Genomic DNA, 22366 nt, shown 5'->3' on the forward strand with positions numbered 1-22366 from the left:
GTGTTTACCCTAGCGAAGGATATTTACATGGACACGTACAGGACAGAATTTGGTTCTTAACTCAAGCCATTGAAATTATGATTCTCGGGATATGGTTTTAATGTACTGTTACTGACTTTGCTTTGATTTAATGGAGGATACACAGTTTATAGTTAGGCCTCTCTCTGTCCTTGAATTCAAAAACCAACCATCAACTCTTATTTACTACGAATGATGACCCCCGTTTGCTCTGTGCCCTGGATCTCCTATCACCAAATACTGGCATGCACTTAGTCCATTATTCCATATTTGGTGACACACTCCTTTCGTCTTGCGACTGTTCATCTTTCATTAAGAGTCCCTGTGAAGAAAAGATTTATTTATTTTTTAAAGGAATAATTTAAAGTTACTATAAATTTTGCATGGTTAAACTAGCGTTTGTGATCTACCACAGTGTTCTGTGGGCATCTAAAGGTCAGTAGGTCCCAAACTGAGCTCACTATCCATTCCTCTTTTTTTTTTTTTTTTAATTTTTATTTATTTATGATAGTCACCGAGAGAGAGGGAGAGAGGCAGAGACACAGGCAGAGGGAGAAGCAGGCTCCATGTACCGGGAGCCTGACGTGGGATTCAATCCCGGGTCTCCAGGATCATGCCCTGGGCCAAAGGCAGGCGCCAAACCGCTGCGCCACCCAGGGATCCCCCATTCCTCTTACTCTTCTTTATTCCTTATCTGATTTTGGTATCATTGTCACGCATCCAGTCGCTGGTCAGAAACCTCTATCATTTCCAACTTTTGCTCTTTCGTCAGCCCCTGCAAGCAGCATCCATTATGTTCAAGCCCCCTCCAGCCTCACATTACCTTCTTCCCACCCGTTGCTCCTGCCTGGCTAGAACTTGAACATCTCTAACTTTTCTTCTTCTTCTTCTTCTCCTTCTCCTCCTTCTCCTCCTCCTCCTCCTTTTTCTCTCCCTCCTCCTCCTTCTTTTTTTTTTTTTAAGATTTTATTTATTTGAGAGAGAAAGAGTGAACATAAGCCAGGGAGGGGAGGTGGGCTGAGGGAAAGGGAGAAGCAGACTCCCTGCTGGGTAGGGAGCCCAACGAGGAGCTCGATCCCAGGACCCGGAGACCATGATCTGAGCCAAAGGCAGATGCTTAACCAACTGAGCCACCCAGCAACCCCTCTAATTTCTTTTCTTGCTCCAATTCATCTGTGATCTCTTTCAGAAGAGAGGCCTTTATCTCTCATCTTTGAGTCCTGGCGCCTGAGTGGAGAGCTTGTGCTACTGATTGGAATATTCATAGATTGTGTTTCTCTCTTCACGCGCATCTATCTTCCCTTATTCCTGAATTCTGTTAGCAAAGCTTATCCAGCATGACTCTTGAGCTGGGTGTACGGTCAGGAGCAGTGCTGCAGAATGCAAGATTGTATGCTGTACCCACGAACTGGCTTGGCTCACACAGATCCAACGAAAATCTCTCCCTGGCCATTCCAGTTAATGAGGGACAGATTTCTTTCTTGGAGTCTAAGTCATATAGTAATATGTCCCTGGGGAATAGAATTGGCTGGAAATCCCTAGAATATGATATCTTATACTCAATAACCTTGGGAAAAAACTGTGGGTAATTTCCATATAGGTGTATGTATAGGCAGAGCATTTGGCTCATTGTTTATGAGGCAAAGCTTGCGATAGGAAATTAAAAAGAAAAGAAAAGAAAAGAAAAAGTAAAAAGGGGCTATAAAAGAAGCAGAATTTCATATAATCAAATCCCAAATTTGTTTAAGTCTTCTTTGAAAAATTAGTCAAGTTTTGTAAGGATAGCGTAAGAATCCCATTAATATAAGTCATGCCTACAGCTCTGTGTTAGCATTACTTCAGCATTTACCTTGGGTCTCACTCCAAACAGGGTATAATTTCAGAACTGAGTGTACCACCATCCTGCCCCTGGTGAAAAGGGAATAGTTATTTCTGTCTACAACATAGCAACAAGATACCAGTAGCTACTCAGGCCATTTTTGGGGGCATCTGATGAAGAGATATTGGTATTTTTATATGGCATATAGGATTTCATAAGAGGTATAATGGAAAGTTTAGTTAAAATGTTCTTTTCTGCTCATTCTCAATTTATTGGTGACAAGTTTTGGAATGGTGGGTCCCTATGTTACAAATACACATTTACAACTGACTCATATCTACAGACAGCTGCCTCCGAACCCTCCTATTGAATAAAAATATTGTGAAAGGTCTCATAACTTTTGAAGAATGAATGGATTTTTAGCTAGATGAAAAGTAGAAACTGCCCAAAGTACCATCAATTAGAGAAAGCTCTCTCCTCCTAGATTCTCTGACATGAATAGTCAATATGGTAGCCCCCAATTCCATATGGTGTGCTTTTGATTTTGTTTTTAAAATTTTGTTGTCCTCCCTGGGATTCCAATAATTGGGTTCAACTTAGTTAATGAACATCTCCTTTTCTAAAAGTGAAGGCTAAGGATGTGTCAGTAATTCATATATGTGTGAACTAGACTGCTTTCTACAAAATAAGGTCGGTGAGGTCAAGAAGAGGAGAGAAGCTAGAAAAGAAGCTAAGTGTGTTTGGTGGAAAGAGGACTCCCACGCTTTTGGAGAGTGGACACTTTGGGAAAGGGGCCAGAGCAGAACCAGCAAAAAGGAGAATGTGAAGGGTTTGGAGCATCTCTGCCCTGGAAAAAGGAAGCCTTTGGGGCTTGGGGTACTGAGTTGTAAGAGAGGAAAGATAAACTTTCGTTTTTTCAGAATGTTTCTAGGAGTCATTCTATATTGATACAAATGGTGCATCCAAAGATGGAATATTCTGCAGCCATTAAAGAAGCAAGGTGGATTTATGGTTAAAAAGAAAGTGCACCACAGACTGTACAGAATGCTCCCATTTCTGCATATAATTTTGAAGGCTTAATATGCATATATGCATGCGTTTGTTCATGCGAATATATGCAGAGTATTCCTGGACTAAATGTAATAAGTGGTAACTTACCTGCCTCTGGGAAAGGAGCCTGGGGACCTGGGTCTGAGGTAGGGTCTTTGTTTGCAATTTGGGGGGTAGAGTTTGACTTTTTACCTACAGTACTTCCAAGTTTTAAAAAAGAACGAGTTGAAAGTTTTCTAGGATTATTCTTACCCTTAGGAAAGTTGATGTGTGATGGGGAAGGAGGGGGCGGTGGGGAAGCAGGGGGCGGGGGAAGGAGCAGTGGGGAGGAGGCACATACTCTCTTTGTCCTTTCCTGGGAGTCACAAAGCTCAGGGCTCTTGTATGCCAGGACTCCTCTAGTTTTATTACCTCAGCTGGATTATGGTTAAATAAGCTTTTCTGGGCTGACCTGGAACTGAACTACTATTTATAATCTCTTTCTGTGGAGAAAACTCTACAGTGTTCCAGAGAGCATACTAAACTAAATTGTTTCCACCTATCCACTCTTATTATGTCTATTACCTTCCCAGTAAAAAAAAAAAAGGACTTCAGATTTATTCCAAGAGTGCCTGTCCACATCCCACTACTCATCTCATCAGAAGTGATAGAAACACTACATGCCGTTACATGTCTACATACCTTTTGGGTTTTCATTTGTTCCAGCAAGATACAGTCCAGTTTGCAGTTTCTTTTCCAACTTGCTTATAATTTTTCTAAGGAAGGGTAGTGCCTTTTATTTGTTTCCATGCCTAGTAGAGAGTTCTAGGCATTCAGGAACTATTTGTTGGATCCTAAGTTAAGGTGAGAGTAGATGTTTAAGTGGATTGGTCACTGTTAACTGTTATAGATAAAAGTTTTTTGGCCTAAGAGACATTGTAGCTAGGATTTTAGTGTAGGACCGGGATTCTCAACGTTGGTACTGTTGACATCTTGGTCCTGATCCTTCTTTGCTATTGGTCACTGTATTGTGCCTTGTAGGAGGTTTAGCAGTGTCCTTGGCCCCTCCGCACTAAATATCATTGTGGACTCCCAGTTGGAACATTCAGAAACATCTGTGGATATTGCCAAATGGCCCTTGGGGGCAAGATCACCCTAGCTGACAATCATTGATTTGGAGTGATTTTTTAAAAAAAGATTTTATTTATTTATTTATTTCTGAGGCAGAGACAGAGGCAGAGACATAGGTAGAGGGAGAGGCAGGCTCCCTGCAGGAAGCCTGATGCGGGACTTGATCCCAGGACCCCAGGCTCACGACCTGAGCCAAAGGCAGGCACTCAACCACTGAGCCACCCATGTGCCCTGGGTGATTTTTGGATTTGCTGTTCAGTCTCCAAGAATAGTCCTATATTGAGAGACAAGTCTTCAAATCTTGGAGACCAAGGGGTGGGACCAAAGCAAGGCTTTCTGAAAGCTTACATTGTGCTTTTGTGGGGAATTAGAAATGGTGCCCCCTCCCTGGGGGCACATAATTAGAAAAGGACCAAGGAAGGAAGTGTAGACAGATTTCATCCTCCATTTGCCCCCTCCTGTCATTCCTGCTGGGTTTTTGAATAGGAGGAGTTCCTAGGGCCTAGAACTAAGTCTGGAAGTCTACCTGAATTGGGAAACAACAGGTTCTGGGAGCCAGTACCTGCATCAAACGATAGGATGGTATGACAGACGAGGCTGGCTTCTGAGTTAAATCAGCTATGCTATCGTCACTTCCAAATAGCATATCAAAAAAATGCTTCCTTATTAAATGGATACTTCTCAGGATCATTCACTGAACAAATGTTTATTGAGCATCTATCGTGTGCCAGGAAGAAAATGCTCCCCGACCTGGCCTTATTGCTGAATGAAGTGTTCTATTTCTGAGCTCTTGGTATGATCGCTTTATTTGATATTATTCAGAATCTTCCTTATTAGTGAAAAGTCTTTTTTCCCCTTCCACTTAATTTACTCCCTTTTGGAAAGACCAATTATAATTAAAAGCAAGAGGAACAGCAATCAAAGATGGCTGGAATTCTCAGAATAATTCTTAGCTGTGTGTCAGTGCTCCATGAGTGCACACACATGCTGGGCTGCATTCTGGAGACCCTCTTTAACGGTTCTTATATTTATAAGTTATCCTCCAATGCATTGGCGCATCAGCTGCCAAGGCAGTTTGTAGAATCTCCTTCCCTGGAGGTCTTTAAAAATAGAACTAAATACCCATCTGTCCAGAATGGTTTTGATGCAGTCCTGCTGATTAGAAGGAATAGGGCGAGATTTTCCTGTCAAGGTTCGTTTCAGTCTTGAGTGCTCTTAAATGGAGAAGTTTGCTTTTTAGTGGGGGAGGGAGGGATGTAAGGAGACGCTCTCTGAATTTATTGATGCATCACTGTACGCATTCTGGTAAAATAGAATAAATTATATATTTCTCATGCTTTTAATCTTTTGGAAGCGCTTGGCTCATTTGGAAGCTCGCGCACAAATCTGTGAGGTAGATGGGGCCCTTCTCTGGGTCCCTGTGGCGCAGAGGAATCAGCGAGGCACACAGATGTTCAGTAACTGGTCCAGACTCAGGGTGGGGAGGCTGTTCCCACTGTCAGCTTTCAGGGCTCATCACGCTCTTTTCCCTTGACCCTTGTGCTTCTTTGGGTTGTGAGTCTTGCTCTGTCTTTTGGACATAAAGACAATTGATTGGGAACCAAAAAATTTTTTTTTAAATTGGGGGACCCTATTTAGGACCTTTGCCTACTCTATTTTTATAAGTATATGTGTGTGAGTTTGTGTGTGTGTGTACAAATATAGGAGGGCAGGGATATGTATGTATATACGGGGATGTATAAGTATAGCAGTGTGCCTGTTCCTGAATTGGTCAGAGTTCAGCAGAAAACAAAATCAACCCATGTGACAGCAAATAAAGAGACTTTACTGAGGTTTGGGGATGGTTAAGGGAAAAGGCAGGCAAAAGACTGTGAGGTGTCCAGAGAGTCAGGGGGTCATGCTGAAGCACATGGAGAACTTGGAATGGTGTTGTAGTTGTGAGGACAAAGCTCCCACCAGAGGAGGGCACTCCAGGAGAATGGGTGAGGGGAAGAATACCCCTTCCATTCCCTTCTTTTCCCTCTGATCTCTTGTCCCTACTTTCTGCTGGCCAGACTCAGTTAGACTAGTGCCTGCAAGGATGCCATGGAGATGCAGTGCTCAGGGCTCTCCTTATGGGACACAGCAGAGTGTGGGGGGGCTGAGTTGGAGGCAAATGGAGACTAACCAGGTGTGTGTGTGTGTGTGTGTGTGAATTTGTTCTTTCCTTAAAATTGAAGCAATTGGTACACAATATTTCATTAATTTCAGATATGCAGCATAGTGATTCAATGACCTAAATGTTAGGCTGTGTTCCCCATAAGTCTAGCTACCATCTGTCACCAGACCATTGTATTAAAATACCATTGATTATATTCCCTACACCGGACCTTTCATTCCCATGACTTATGACTTATTCATTCCATAAATGGAAGGTTATACCTTCCACTCCCCTTCACCATTTTGTCCATCCCTCCACCACCATCTCCTCTGGCAAATAGTTTGTTCTCTGTATGCAATAGTCTGTTTGTTTTGTTCATTAGATTCCATGTATAAACGATACCATATGGTATGTGTCTTTTTCTGTCATATTTCACTGAGCATCATACCCTCTAGGTCCATCCATGTTGTTGCAAATGGCAAGATCTCTTTCTTTTTATTGCTGAGTAATATTCCATTACATATATATATAAAATATATAAATACATATACAATTGTATATGTAAATTATATGCAAAGTATATAATGATAATAATATAATATACATACATACCACATCTTTTCTATTTATCTGTCAGTGGGCACTTAGATTGCTTCCATATCTTGGCTATTATAAGTAATGCTGCAGTGTACATAGGGGTGCATATATCTTCAAATAAGTGCTTTCATCTTCTTTGGGTAAATACCTAGTAGTGGAATTACTGGCTTGTATGGTATTTGTATTTTTAAGTTTTTGAAGAACCTCCATTCTGTTTCCCATAGTGGTTGCACAAATTTACACTCCTTACCAATAGTGCACATGGGCTCCCTTTTCTCCACAATCTTGCCAACATTTGTTATTTTTTGTATACTGGCCATTCTGACAGGTATAAGGTGATATCTCATTGCAGTTTTGATTTGCATTTCCCTGATGATGAGTGATGTTGAATATCTTCTCATGGTCCTCTGTATTTCTTTGGAAAATGTCTATTCAGGTCCTCTGCCCATTTTTTAATTGGATTATTTGTTTCTTTAGTGTTGGGTTGTATTAGTTCTTTCTAAGTTTTGGATGTTAACTCCTTAGTGGATATATCATTTGTAAATATCTTCTCTCAGCTGTTTTTTTGTTTTGTTGATGGTTTCCTTCCTTGTGCAAAAGCTTTTTATTTTGATGTATTCCCAATAATTTATTTTTACTTTTGTTTTCTTTGCCTGAGGAGACATCTTAGGAAAATGTCATGAAGGCCAATGTCCAAGAGATTCCTGCCTATTTTCTTTAAGGAGTTTTATTGTTTCAGGCCTCACATTTAGGTCTTTGATTCACTTTGAGTTTATTTTTGTGTGTGATGTAAGAAAGTGGCCCAGTTTCATTCTTTTGCATGTAGCTGTTTGATTTTCCTAGCACCATTTGTTGAAGAGACTATGTTTTCCCAATTGGATCTTCTTGCCTCCTTTGTCATAGATTAATTAACTGAAGAAGCACAGATTTATTTCTGGGCTCTCTATTCTGTTCCATTGATCTTTGTGTCTATTTTTGTGGCAGTACCATACTGTTTTGATTACTACAGCTTTGTAATATAGCTTGAAATCTGGGGGGCATCTTTTAGTGGCGGGCATCACATACTCAAGATGGGTTTATTTTTCTAATTTAACCTTAGACCTGAAAATTGTGCCATGGATTAGCAGTACTATATGTATTCTCTTAACAGTTTAGATAAAATCTTAACGTTTGTTTCCAGAATTAAAATAAGGCACAAATTCACTTTTTCAGTGATTATCTCAGATTGTTCATGAAGATAGATTGAAAATATTTTTAAAAGATTTTGTTTATATATTCATGAGAGACACTGAGAGAGAGAGAGAGAGAGAGAGAGAGAGAGAGAGAGAGAGAACCAGAGACACAGGCAGAGGGAGAAGTAGGCTCCATGCAGGGAGCCCAATGTGGGACTGGATCCTGGGTCTCCAGGATCCTGCTCTGGCTGAAGGCGGCACTAAGCCACTGAGCCACCCGGGCTGCCCTGAAAATAATTTTTTAAAAATCTTTTGATTACCAGTTTTTACTGGGTTGTCATTACTTCTAGACATCTTCAGTGGACAGAGCTAGTCAAACACATTTTTTTTTAGAAAGACAAAAATATACCATTTACAAAATGACAACCTTGTTGGTATCAAATATAGTGAATGCAGCATGGCAAAATACAAAAAAGAATTCTTTCCTGTGTGGTTATGCTACTTAAACTAATGTATAGTTAGGTCCATTTATTTCAGTTTGATTTTGAATTTTATAGGTTGCATTATTTTTGTCTTGAGTTATTTATAAATATGAACTATATAAAATGTTTACACGATTTTCCAAAATCAAAATATGAAGTGAAACATATTGGAAGAGATCTCACTTTTAACTCCACTTCTTCCTTCTTGTTCTGTCCTTTTCTTTCATAAGCATTATTCTGTTTTCTCCTTTTTATGAATTTTGGTTTATCTTTTATTTAAAAATATGTAAGCAGCTGTATTTATATAGCATATATTCTCTTTCCAATTCAGTTGGAAACTAAAATTCAGTATACACTTTTCTGTACTGTGCTTTTTTCCTTTCTATCCTGGAGAGCACTCCAGAGCAGTAAGTGTATGGAGATCTGCCTTATGGATTAGTAGTTCCTTTTTGTGGCTATGCTATAGTTTATTTAACCAGTCCCTAGTTGATGGATATTTTGCTATTATTAGTCTTGTAATGAATAGTCTTATATATATATATATATATATATATCATCTCCTACTTTTTGCCAGTACTTTTTGGGAGTTGATTTTTATAAGAGGAACTGATGGGTCAAAATGTAAAGACATCTGTAATTTTGTAGATATTGCAAAGTTTATTGCCATCAGAGTTGAATAATTTTGTGTTCCCAACAGTAATATACAAGAGGGCCAATTTCTCCACAGTCTCACTATCAATTTGTAGACTTTTGGAATTTTTAGTAATTTGAAAGGTAAAAAAATGGGGCCTCATGTTTGAATTTGTATTTCTCTTATCATTAGCAAAGTTGAGCATCTTTTCTAATGCTGAAGATCCTTTGTATTTCTTTTTCCATGAACTGTACATTCAGCTTTTGTCCATATGGAGTTGTTGATCTTTCCTTCTGAATTTTTAAAAGTTCCTTTTATTGGGGCTGTTTTTCCTTCACTATCTGTTGCAATTACTATCCTCTAACTATGTTTATTTTGCTTATAGTGTTTTATTTTTATGTGCAAATTTTAGATTATTATTTATGTTTATTTTTATGTAGTCAAGTTTATTTTTATTTGGCCATTCTTTTCCCCATTGGTTCTGGATTTGAGTTAGGAATGATTCCCTTGGCCCAGTTAATAAAGTAATCCCTCCCTGTGATCTTACACAGTTTCATATTTTACATTTATTTATTTTTAAAATATTTTATTTATTTATTTATTCATGAGAGACAGAAAGAGGCAGGGATATAGGCAGGGGAGAAGCAAGCTCCCTATAGGGAGCCTGATGCAGGACTCGATCCCAGGACCCGGGATCATGACCTGAGTCAAAGGCAGGTGCTCAACCACTGAGCCACCCAGGTGCCCCCATATTTTACATTTAGATCTCATTTAGAATCTATCTTGGTGTGAAGCTTGAGGAGTGGAACTAATGATATTTGTTTCCCAAGTTGTTTTAACATTGCTTATTAAGGCATCTGTCTTTTCCCCACTGACTGGAATGCCCTTTATTATATGCACTTGGGTCTGTCTCTGGACTGTTGATTCCATGCTATGTCTGAATGCTCCAGCACACAGTTCTAATAATAGAGGATTTATAATAAGTGTTAAAAAATCTTTTTAAAACAAAAGTCATGGTGACATGATTTCTGTGTTTATAAAAACATAAAGTGTGAAATGGAAGCATTTTTAAAGATAAACCATGCGTGGGCTACATTTATTATTTTATTTTGCAAAGAAGGGAAGCAGGGCTTACGGAGGTTATACAGACTCATCCAGCATCACCAGAGGGTCAACAGTGGGACTGGAACCCATGTTTTCAACCAGCACATGATTTTCTCATGAAGATATGATTTTCCTCAGAATTTATGGGTGATCAGTCTCTTAGCATGGATCTAGGTCCAAGTTGGATGTTTTCTCTTGCCACAAAATGTTTTCTTAGTTTTGAATATTTAAAATAATACATGATTTAGTTTATTTTTAGTGATAATATATGCATTTTAGAACATTTGGAGAACCCAAATATTGACCCCCAGAAGTATTTTATTTAATTATTTCCATAATTTTTAAATGCATGGTCTTTTGCTTTATTATGATCATGTTAAGTGGAAACAGTTTGAAGAAAATGAAAATAATATTAAGGATTTGTTTAAGTGCACTGATCAAAGTGCTTTAACTACATGACTTTCTTTAATTGTCACAAAACCCAACTAGGGATGCAATCTTTATTATTTTAGTATTGCTGATAAGGAATGCTTGGCTCTCAGAAGTTAAATAATTTGACCAACCTCACAAAGCAGAGCAGGTAAATGATAGAGCTTGGATTCTAACTTGGTGTTTAACCCTGGTACCTATATCATAACCACTGTTTTCATTCTATCCTGTGTTGATCATTTTGGATTCTATTATTTTATTAATACATTAGCAGAAGTGATTGTCTTTGTTTCAGTGATCATATTAAATTCCGTTTATAATATCACCTTTTTTTAACACAATGAAATTGTTTATACCAGGCTGTAAGAGGAGAAGGGAAGTTAAAAATATTTTTCTTGTTTTTTTTTCCTTCAGATATTAATCACAAGATCGATGCATCTACACAAATATGGGTCTTGAAAAATAAAATGGAATAATTCTGGAGAAGGCCAGTGTGAGAAAGAAAAACATATCCATTTTATAGATATGTTTGTTGCTCAGGCATTTTACATGATGTCCAGAGGGAGTTTCTTTTCCTATGTTGTCTTAACATCCTCCCTGCAGGTTTGTTTATATCAAAATTTGCATAACTACCTTGATTTTTTTTCCAGCCTTTGCTGGATCCAGATTGTTCCAAATTCTGAGTTAGAGATGAGATATTCTATACATAGTGATGTGTGGCTGAAGTTGTTAATAGTTTGGAGCTTGATGTGCAATCAGAAGTAAAAAAGTAGCCATTTCCTGAACTGTCTCATACTGCAAACCAGCTCAGCAATATACATTCCAGTGTTTACCTTAGTTGTGACATGAATAGACATATCAGTAAGAAAGATGAAAACTTTATTGCCACTTTACATTTGTTTCCTTGGAGAAATGGCGAAGAGGACATTTTGAAGAGAGAAATGAATTAAATGTATGAGGGCCAGTGTGAAATTACATTAGTGACCATTATAGAGGACAGTGTTCTGCTGGCAGCATTTGAAGTGCAATTTTGCATGTGTCCATGGGCTGGGAGACCACAAAGAGTAGACTTTGGATTGACAAGCTGATTTTTAATTTTGTAAAAAGTTAATGCTCTGTTCAAGGTGTACTTTGGAGCATTAAGGTAAACCAGGGTAGTTCCTGTCATCAGGAGGTTTATAATTTAGTGCACTGAATTCATCCTTTTCACCATGCCATTCCTATCAGTAAGTAAAAGCCTGAACTCATTCCCCAGTATATTTTATATTTATTTATAAATTACATACATGTGCTTCTGTAGATCCACAAATTACTAGGTTTTCTTTCTTAAATTTTAAGACTAAAAAAATAATAGTTGACATTCTAATAATTCTTCCTGCAGATCATTGCAGTGCGAGATGCATATACTGTTTCAAATATCATTCCTTTGTCTGTCTAGTGGCGGAGAAGAAAAACAGTCTGTTGTCTTTAGGAGCTTCAGTTGGGAACACATTTTATCCCTAAACAAGGAAGCTTTTAGGGAGTATTTGGAAAATTAAATTGTTTTCTTCAGAGCTGCCTAAGAAAGATTTCATAAGACTCTAGGTATTCCTACATTTTAAATTTTCTATGTTTAAATTTGATTTTCCTTCTATTTCCATTCCTCCTTTGCGGCTGTTCCAGTATTGTTACATTTCAGAGTTGTATAGACTAAGAAGCTGGGAACCCCTTAAGCAACAGTTCTTGCCTGTCATTTTCAAATTCTGACATTTAGTAATCTGTTCTCATCAAACATCTTGTTGAACTAGATGACTGGTTAATCACCTTATGATTCATTTTGTTTCACTTCTCACCTAGGAAATAAAAGGCTAGCTAGCTATTTCTAAAATAAGGGATGACTTAGTTAATCAGGATTTATCATAGAAAGACAGTCTTTTATGTCTTACTATGCTATATAACTAAGTGATAAGGTTATAATAACATTTGGAAATGAGTTTTAGTTATTATGTTTTTAATAGAATGTTCATTTACTATACAGGGTTTCTTAGACTACTTCTTAGCATCTCATTGAATATAAATATGTTCTGTTAGCTTGCAGATAAGATTTAAAACATCAACCTTAAAATTTTCAAAGCTTAGTGCTTTGTTTATGTAACTGTCTTAAAAGTATTTTTTTGTGAAATATTATTATAATGATAGGTTCATGTATTTCCATTTATTAGAGATCCCTGCTCTGTAATATGAAGAACTTTTATTATAAAAATCTATAAAAAGTAAATCTTGAGAGCTAGAATCATCAGTTTATATTAAATTTATCATTAAAATTGTCTTCATAATTTGAAAATTGCCATTTCCTTTTACTCTCTCATACATTTCTTTCAAGTTTTGAACATCTTTCTGGGTGAGTAGGTTACCTATTCTAGCTCAGAATCTGATTAGATTATCATTAAGTTCAAAACCCACAAGAGGACATTATGTTAATAAATCTTGAAAATAAAAAGGAAATGAACTTTTGAAAGAAATATGTGGACTTCCAAAATAGACACTGGAGGAGTTAGAAAAGCTGAGCAAAGAAATAACCAAGGAAAACACTGAAAAATATTATGAAATAATTAGCTTTTTAAAAGGCTCCTGTCCCTAATATTATCTTAGGGATGTTTCATTCCAAGGAATGGCTAAAGGAAAAAAGGATACATAGGAAGGATATGGGATAATATAGAAAACAGTTCCAACAAGGAGGGTTAAACTCTTGTAGGGTTTGTTTTGTACGGTTCTTTGTCTCTGCTTTTTTCTGAATACAGGGTTTCTTAGACTACTTCTTAGCATCTCATTGATAAACAGCCACCTGTCTGCCTGGCCTTATACCTGCCTAGCCTGATAGCCCTAGTATTCACCCCCATTTGATTGTCTATACCTAAATGTCTCCTCGTTCAAACTCACAAACACACTCATTAGTCACTGGATGGCCAGTGCATTTCCTTTCCCCAAGCGCAGTGTCTGCTCCTGGTCTAATGAGTTATGGCTGGATAGTCAGGTCATGTGATTCACAGTCTGCTTGTAAGAGCCACTAACCTGAACATTGTTCACACAGGTAAATTTATTGACATGTCTAATGTAGCTTTATCATTGAGTCTATCCTATTTTCAGGGAAGTAGGTACATAAAATTCCAAAGGTATGTAAATTGGCTTAGAACTCAAAGAAGGTAATAGCCTCCAAAGAAAATTCTAGTTCAGGAACCTAAAAGGCTCTAGTCATGAATATAAATGTGCATTATTATATACATATTGTTATATAAACAAACGCTATGAAATCATACTCATCTTTTTTTAAAAGGAGGGGCAGGGAGAGGGGCAAAGGAAGAGGGAAAGAGAATCTTAAATAGGCTCCATGCTTGGTTCAATGTGGGACTTGATCTCACAACCTTGAGATCATGACCTGAGCTGAAATCAAGAGTCAGACACTTAACTGACTGAGCCACCCAGGGCTCCTGAAATCATATGCATTTAAAGAATAATCTACCAAGAGCAAGTAATATTTTACCCAAGAATGCAAGGTTGGTTAGATATTAGGAAATATGTCAGTATCATAACATTAATATGCTGCTGATATTAGTCAAAAAGTCAAGTAAGAAAAGCTACATCTAATGCTGAAAAAGAATTTGATAAAATTTGACAATTCCCGATACAGTATTTCAAACACTTGGTTTTTATGCTTTGTGCTATTTCCAACAAACTGTGAACATCTGTCATTTTTATCACCAGACAAGAATATGTAAATGGTTTTAAAAGCACCTTTGGGAAGATAATAAATTTGTTTGTATTCTAACTTCCTACCTCATATAATGGTGTCTCAATAAATATTTTTAATGAAGTATTCCATTAAAACAAAGTAGTCTAGCCTTTGAGAATTGGTAAGAAAACAGAAAAGAGTAAATTTTTTTCTTGTCTCACAGGAGACCTTGTTTTAGGAATGTACAGCATCATTTTTTCTTATGTCCAGCGTGAACCATCATCAGTGTCTTTGGAGGACAATTTGCCATTCTTTAGGAGATGCCTTTGAAACTTGTCCACTTCGCTTTCTCCACTACTTGCCTGTGGCTCCCTGAACTCGGACCCCTGTCCCTGAGTTGAGCCAGTGCCCTACTTGACCACCATACACACCTAACTGATGGCTTTCCTCCACCTGAACAACTCCACCTTGCCCTCCACGTGCCATGCCTGAGCCCACGTCCCTTTCTCTTCAAACAACTCAAAATACCTTAGAATGGCCTTTCGTTCTTCACATCTTGTCTTGCTCTGCCTACGTCTTTATAGTGTCTCTCAAATATTTACCTTTGTCAACTTCATGACCCCGGTCTTGGTCTTTATTTTTGGTGTGGGCTGTTGTTTTTGCAGAAATCTTCTGTTCCCTTTTTGCAGATATTCTGTCCCCTTTTCCTGTCATTGCAACTAGATTAATCTTTCTATATGGGATTTGCATGTCATGCCTCTGCTTCAAACTTTAAGATGCAACATTTCTGTTTGAATTATATATAAAATGGTTGGCTTGACATTTGCAGCAGTCCTGCTCTGCCTTTTATGTATTCGTTCCTCCTAAATCTCCTCTATGCACAATGAACTTACTTCTCATGGAGACCATCAGATGGCTCTTCTGCTATCTTCTCTTATGCTCTGTCCTCCATGCTTCCTTTTCTCACTTATGAAATATTGACCCATCTTTATAACGTGAAGATCAAAGGCAGGGTTCCTTGATTAGAATCTCCTTGAAATTTCTGATTTCTTCCATCTTCTGAACCCTCACAGCTCTCTGTAATTCTCTGATGGCTTTAGTATACTCTTTAATTGCCTCATCCCTGTGAAAGGCTAGATTTCATTCAGTTTTATTTCTTGCAATGCCTAACATGGTCATTTATACGTAGTAGTTCAAATATGGATATTTTGATTTAAATACTGAATTATTTGAAAATACTATATAGACGGGCAATATACATTTGTATTTCAAATGTATCAATGTCATTGATTGACTCTGCTTGTAAGCCACAGTCTCCAAGTATTCCTTTGGGAGGTGGTAATAGAACTGCAAATATTAAACAGAACTATTATAAAATAAAATTGCGTTGATCATGTAGTTTATTTTGAAAAAGTGATTTTTGTTTTTTCATGTTCACATTCATATTTACAGAACTAAAATATTATTGGGGTAGAGAATAATAAAACTTAGTGTTATAACCTTGAGAGAGAATGTTAATTAAATTGAGGGACAAAGAATGGGACAAATGCTTAAGATAACAATTTCTTGCCCCATTCGTGATGACATGAAAACTTTATTTTCTCATATTGAATCAAACTGCCAAGAAACTCTTGCAGCAGATTGAATGGTATGATAAATATCTGCTTTTTAGAGCTTTGGACAGTGTCATTGCTTGAAAAGCAAGCTTGAACTCCCCATGAGATCACTGTGGAGATAAATGCTTAAAAGCTTTTCAAAGCTATACTCTTGGCTCTATCAGAATTTAATTTCCCACTGATTATGTTTATATAGATTTTGGAACACATACCCACGAATATACTCAGCATAGCTATATCACTGATGATTTCCCATGCCTTGGGAATACATCCCTACTTTATGTGCACATGGAACCCACTTATACTTTTATATATATGAATACCTTGAGTTAATACTCTAGCTTTTAGACTAGGCTATGAAAATGTCCTTGTGGTTGTTTAAAGGCCGTGCCTTTGTAACAGTTAAAAACAATATGTTTTTGTGGGAATAAGTTTTATAAATATCCTATGCTTTATTAGCCATTTGGCCATACCTGGTTGGTCTCTGACCTGTAGTCAAAATGCAAGGGACGTTTTTAAAAGTAGGTTCCAGCTGTATGACATCATAGTGTCAAATACTCACAATGGGTTTATGTGGTGACGGGATGCATAAACATACAGAAAATCTTGGTTCCGGTCCTGTTGATGTTACTTTTAAGCAAATTACTCTACCATTTTTGAACTTCAGTTAGGGATCCTGGCAGTATTTACTTTCTAGAGAGTTTATGGATATGCCATGACATAAGATACGTAAGGGACTTAGCACAGTGTCTACTATTCAATACAGGTCACTTCAGTTCCACTTCTACCAAAAGCAAAAGTGAGGTGTTTTTCTTTTAAAATTTATTTATTTATTCATGAGAGACACACAGAGAGAGAGAGGCAGAGAGATAGGCAGAGGGAGAAGCAGACTCCCTGCAGGGAGCCTGATGTGGGACTTGATCCCAGGACCCCGGGATCATACTATGAGCCAAAGGCAGATGCTCAACCACTGAGTCACCCAGGTGCCCCAAAAAGCAAAAGTGATTTGATAAAAGAATTTGTTGATTGGTGGTGTTTTTATCTTTGAACTCTTTGTACCACAGCGATTAGATAAAGTTGGCGATCATACAATTGCAGAACCCAATTGCAGAAGACGGATATAATTCTTTACAGATGGGAAAAAAAAGAACCAAAGACTTCAAATGAAACACTTGCCACCACAGGGCAGGTCAATAGCAGAGGGGGTTTCAAACTAAGATGGTGGGGCTCCTCCTCCTGTGGCCACTGCTCTTTGCACTCCACATACAGGATGTGGGGCTTCCAGCCTCACTTTTTTCCCCCAATGCTGTTCTGTGATTAAGGTTCATTCAGTGAGGAGCTAGTGGGCTCCTAATCTCTTCTGTGCTTGGTCATTCTTGCCTGGTCAGCCAGTGTGTTTTTGTCGGACGAGAGAACAGTGTCAGGTGCTGTTGTCAATTCAGTGTGGAACACAATCTCAGGCATGTGTCCTTTTTTTAGTAGAATATAAAGAACCTGAGCAGAAGCCTCATTGTAACATAGCTCATGAATCAGTTATCATCTTTGTCAAATCATCGCTTCACATTCAATCCCTGATCCTGTCTCTGAAATAGAAACATCATAAAAGCCTGGAATGTACTGTAAAAGATACAGATACATTTTTGATGGTTTTGCAAATTAGTTAGTCCTTATTTCATAAGCCTTTAAATTTTTGAATATTTAAACAAATATAAATTTGTTTAAAAAGAACATTCACTACTGCTGTGTTTTTAGAAAAGTAAAAAAAGAATTAGTACGATACTGAATGTAAGGTATAATAAAAAGATAAATAAAGCACTAATTAAAGCATAAAACTGTGTGTAATTTTCTTTATATAAAGTCTTCTGCAACTGTATCCCAGAAGATTAGATTTTATCGTATAGATAATTTACCCCTTTACAGGAACGTTTGTATTTTGAGTTGTCCACACTTAATCAGCAATCAGATGACATCTTTAAAAAAATCTTGTTAAGTTTGTTAATAAGCAAATCTAAAGCTATTGTAATAAGTTTTTAAAAACCCATATATACAAATGTTTTAATATATGATAATACAATTTAGCTATTTATTCTGATTAAATTAAAATCTGAGGTTTCCCTAACTCATGACTATTTATACAAGAGAAAGTAAACATCATAAAGAATAATCAAAGGAAATACATGTATAGTGATTTTAAATCTTAAAATAAGAAACTAAGTACAGCTTTGATCAGATGCACATGTGCTATTTCTGCAGAAAAATTACTTCATAGGGTTAAAGTAGTTGTCTGGTATCAAGCTTAAAATCTTGAAAAAAGATGTCCTTGCCACTTCATTAATGTATGTCAGCAAAAATACCTCCTTTAAAGCAAACTTTAAAGTAAAAATTTTGACACAAAAGAGACTCTCATAGTGAGATTACTCTTTAAGAGTTCACTTTTATTGGACAGGTTGTCATAGAAAACCTTGAAAGTAGCTATTCTGTGCTTTACAAAGGGTTCGATTTACAAGAAATGGCCAGAACACATACATTTAAAAAATAAACGATCTTATTAAACGAACTTTTAATTTTCAGCTCAGCGTGTGTGTAAGGCCAGCATTTCTTTACTACAATTATCATTGTCCTTTTATTTTGAGATGAATTTTTTCCCTAATATTCTAGTATAAATCTAGAATTGGTTTTTTGGCAAATTATTTTTACGGGTTTTATGTTTTATGTAAAATCACTAATATCACACTATTTTCAGTGAATACTTAAATATTCTGAATTTTTCAGTGCTTTAAAAATTTTTATTGAAGCATGATTGACGTATTACATTATATTAGTTTCAGGTATAGTACATGCTGATTCACTATTGGTATATACACTGTGAAATGATCACAATAAGTCTAGTTAACATCCATCACCATACATAGTTACAAAAATTTTTTTTCTTGTGATGAAAACTTCTAAGATTTACTCTCTTAGCAAATTTCAAATGTGCAATACAGTATTATTAACTGTAGCCACCATGGTGTATATTATATCCCTGTGACATATATTTTATAGCTGGAAATTTATACTTTTTGATCCCTTTCACTCATTTTACCTACCCACCCCCCCACCCCACCCCCACCCCACCCCACCAGTTGCCTCTGGCAACTGCCAATAATCTGTTCTCTGTGCCTGGGAACTTGGTTTGGGGTTTTTTGGTTTTGTTTTGTTTTTTTAGATTCCATATATAAATGAGGTTGTATGCTATTTGTTTTTCTCTAGTATTTATTTCATTTAGCATAATACCCTCAAGATCCATCCATGTTGTCTTAGATGGCAAGAATTCCTTCCTTTTTTATGGCTGAATAAAATTCTTGTGTGTGTGTGTGTGCATGTGTGTGTGTGTGTGTATGTGTGTGTGTGTGTATACATACACCATATTTTCCTTATCCATTCATCTGTCAGTGGACACTTAGGTAGTTTCCATATCGTGACTTTTGTAAATAATGAACATGGGGGTGCAGATATTTTGAGTTAGTGTTTCTTATATTTTTTAGATAAATACTCAGAGATGGAATTGCTGGATCATATAGTATTTCTATTTTTATTTTTTTGAGGAAATTCTTTACTGTTTAAACTGTTACTTATTGATTCTTTTTTAATTGACTCACTTTAAAAGAAAACTCCCAAATCAAAAAAAAAAAAAAAAAAAAAAGAAAACTCCCAAATCTTTTTTGGGTATCAAGGCAGCTCTGTAGAAAGGGTAGGATAAGCTCTATTTAAATGTCATAAAATCCGCCTCTTAAATTATTTTCCATTTCATTTCCTTCATTTTTGTGTGCAATATCTTTAATGTGTTTGAATCATCTTTAAATAAGAGTACCACAAGCACAGACTTTATGATCTCAGGATATAGTGATCAGTAGAGAAAAAGTGTTTTCAAATAAATTTGAAATCTTATTCGTTAGCATGATTTCATCAACATACAGATACAGAACAGAATGATACTAGGGGCATACCTTGAAATGCTTATTTTAAAATTTGGAAAGTTAGTTTCTCAGGTTGACTGGCAGCCTTTGGTCCATATATTATGAGATGTAGGCTTTTATTATTGTTACTTGTAGTGCTTCATGCTGCTGGCTCATGTCAGCTCCTCTGAGCCAAATGTGCTCATCCATCCATCCATCCCTTCTTCCTTCCTTCCTTCCTTCCTTCCTTCCTTCCTTCCTTCCTTCCTTCCTTCTTTCCCTGGGAGAGATGGTTGTTAAATATCTTTTAGCTTACTACTGCTTATAAATGTACCATTAATGAATAAAAATCAGGAAAGCTTCTCAAAAGTTTCTGACAAGTCAGGATGCTCCTAATGCTTTCATTATTACCTGCTTTCTGTTGCTTCTGACTCCTGGGCTATTCTTGTTTTTACCAATCATAGGAACCCAATTGTCCCCATACCACAAGCACTCTTCCTTTAAATCACTGTCAGTAATGACAATTCCTTGGAAGGTGGAAATTGAAAACGATGATAGAAAATAATAATAATATCACTACCAGAAAGAAATAAAGGCCAGTGAATGTTCTGTTGTTCTGTTTCCATAGTTTTTACACAGATGGAAGCAGTACAGATTCGGTTTGGAATCTCTTAGTGTGAGAACTTGAGCAAGTTATCCACTTCTGGTCCAAGTGTCTCATCTGTGAAATGGAGGTTGTGAGGATTAAATGGGATTTTTATATATATAAAGTCCATAGTCAGAGTGCTTGGCATACAGTGATCACCCTTTTGTGCCCTCTCCTAGTACCAAGTAGGAAGTTTCTAAGAGTTCTTGATTGCCCTCTATTTTTGTATAGAGTTTAACTTTCTCCAGAATTTTCAGCAGAGCTTGAGTGAGGGATAGCACAAATACAATTTAAGTCCTTGGATATCACTTTATGTAACGGTATTTTTAATTCAAAGCACTTCATTGCATTTGGATGTTATTGAAGAATTCTAGTAGTGAAAAAAATATCCATTTTTTGCTGGTTCCCTTGAGAAAAGAACAGAAATAAGCGATACTGTGTTTCCCTTCCCTGCCCAAGGGCTTTTCTGTTGAGAATTTGAAATTTTAAAGTTTTTCATAGAAAAAAATTCATTTCAGTTAAAACACTTTTTTAAATGATCCATCAGTCTCTTTAGTAAAGCATCACTGTAATCTTGCTTTATGACATGGTTTAAAAAGAATTGATGTAGCCAAACTGATAAGCATTTGCTGGTGTGTTTTAAATTGGATTATGTGAGTAAAAAAAGGGAGAACCTATGGAGGATATTTCACTATTTGGACTTTTTTGTATTTGGGTGGAGAAATAAAGAATATCTATTATTCACTCATATAATTAGCTATTTATTAGATAGATAATTAATGAATATTTATCCTGGAAACTATTGGGACTTTAAATATGTCATTCTCATTAATGAAACAAGATAGCATTTTGAAAATACACCTTTGGTGAAGTTAATTAAAACATATAAAGAGTTAATTCATTATTTATAAGAACAATTTAAACCTTTAATAAAATACATTCCCATACAAAGGACTCTGATTTAAATAGATCTGGAAACTAAATTAGATTGCAATTTTATTGCTTGCTTATTAGGATTCTGAAATTCTCATCTTAAGAAGTTTAATATTAAATGTGTCCTTTCCACATTTATATACAATCAAAATGAAAAAGAGCTAATGATTTACAGTTTTATTACGTACAACTATACTGTGCAGTAATAGCCACTATCCAATAAGAGCTCATCTGAATTGAGATGTACTGCAAACGTAAGATTAAAATACACTGAATTTCGAAGACCTAGTGTAAAAAAGTGTAAAATATCCCAGTACTTTTTATATTGATTACATGTCCAAATGATAGTATTTTGGATACATTAAGTTGAATCAAATATGTCATTAAAATCAATGTAATACGTTCTTTTTTTTTAATGTAGAAACTAAAATATTTAAGATTACATATGTAGGTCACAATATATTTCTACTAGACAGAGCTGGTCCAGAGAATGAATTCCGAAATAGTTAAAACATAGATGGACATTGCTTAAGGGATGCCACTTTATTAGCAAATCAAAAATATGCCAAACATATTGGGTTTATGGAGGAAAATATCCTACACACAATTTGAGAAAAAAAGGAGGATTGAGAAAACCATCTATAGATATAGAATATAAAATAGGATAGAAAATTGTTATGTACAAAACTATTTGAATGTTGATAGAAGTTTTTTCAAACATACTGCTACTTTCTTGAAATGTAGGTTTTATAAGTCTGGTAAATTTCATCATAGTCTAAGGAAATGAATATTTTTCAATGAATATGCTAGTGAATTATCTTTATTATTATTTACTATGTGTATGTGTCTGTTTCCATTTATTTCACCAAGCACAAATATTTTTGTGTGCATTCAGTGGGCCAGGTACTATTTTAATCTCCTCAGATAATCAAGGAACAAAACTGAAAAAACATCCCTACCCATCTCTCCCAT

At 36.4% G+C, this 22366-nt stretch overlaps 1 protein-coding gene and 1 long non-coding RNA gene across 6 annotated transcripts in view; one reads left to right on the top strand and one right to left on the bottom strand.

The window, feature by feature from the left end:
• Window positions 1-22366, top strand: part of NEBL (nebulette) — a 341680-nt gene that overhangs the window by 204261 nt on the left and 115053 nt on the right. For 2 of the 5 annotated variants that reach the window (XM_072825442.1, XM_072825443.1), the window contains exon 2: window positions 10967-11155. The exons of the other annotated variants lie outside the window; for them this stretch is intronic. The gene's annotated coding sequence lies outside the window, so the exon portion shown is untranslated. The remainder of the gene's footprint in view (window positions 1-10966; window positions 11156-22366) is intronic. 5 annotated transcript variants of the gene reach the window in all.
• On the bottom strand, window positions 45-16403 carry LOC140633218 (uncharacterized). Its single transcript, XR_012030844.1, has 4 exons — window positions 16351-16403; window positions 3569-3720; window positions 1868-1926; window positions 45-340 (listed from the first exon to the last, which is right to left on the bottom strand). It is a non-coding gene; the product is annotated as an uncharacterized lncRNA (long non-coding RNA).

This window comes from Canis lupus, chromosome 5 (genome assembly GCF_048164855.1).
Source record: "Canis lupus baileyi chromosome 5, mCanLup2.hap1, whole genome shotgun sequence".
NCBI classification, from domain to species: domain Eukaryota; kingdom Metazoa; phylum Chordata; class Mammalia; order Carnivora; family Canidae; genus Canis; species Canis lupus.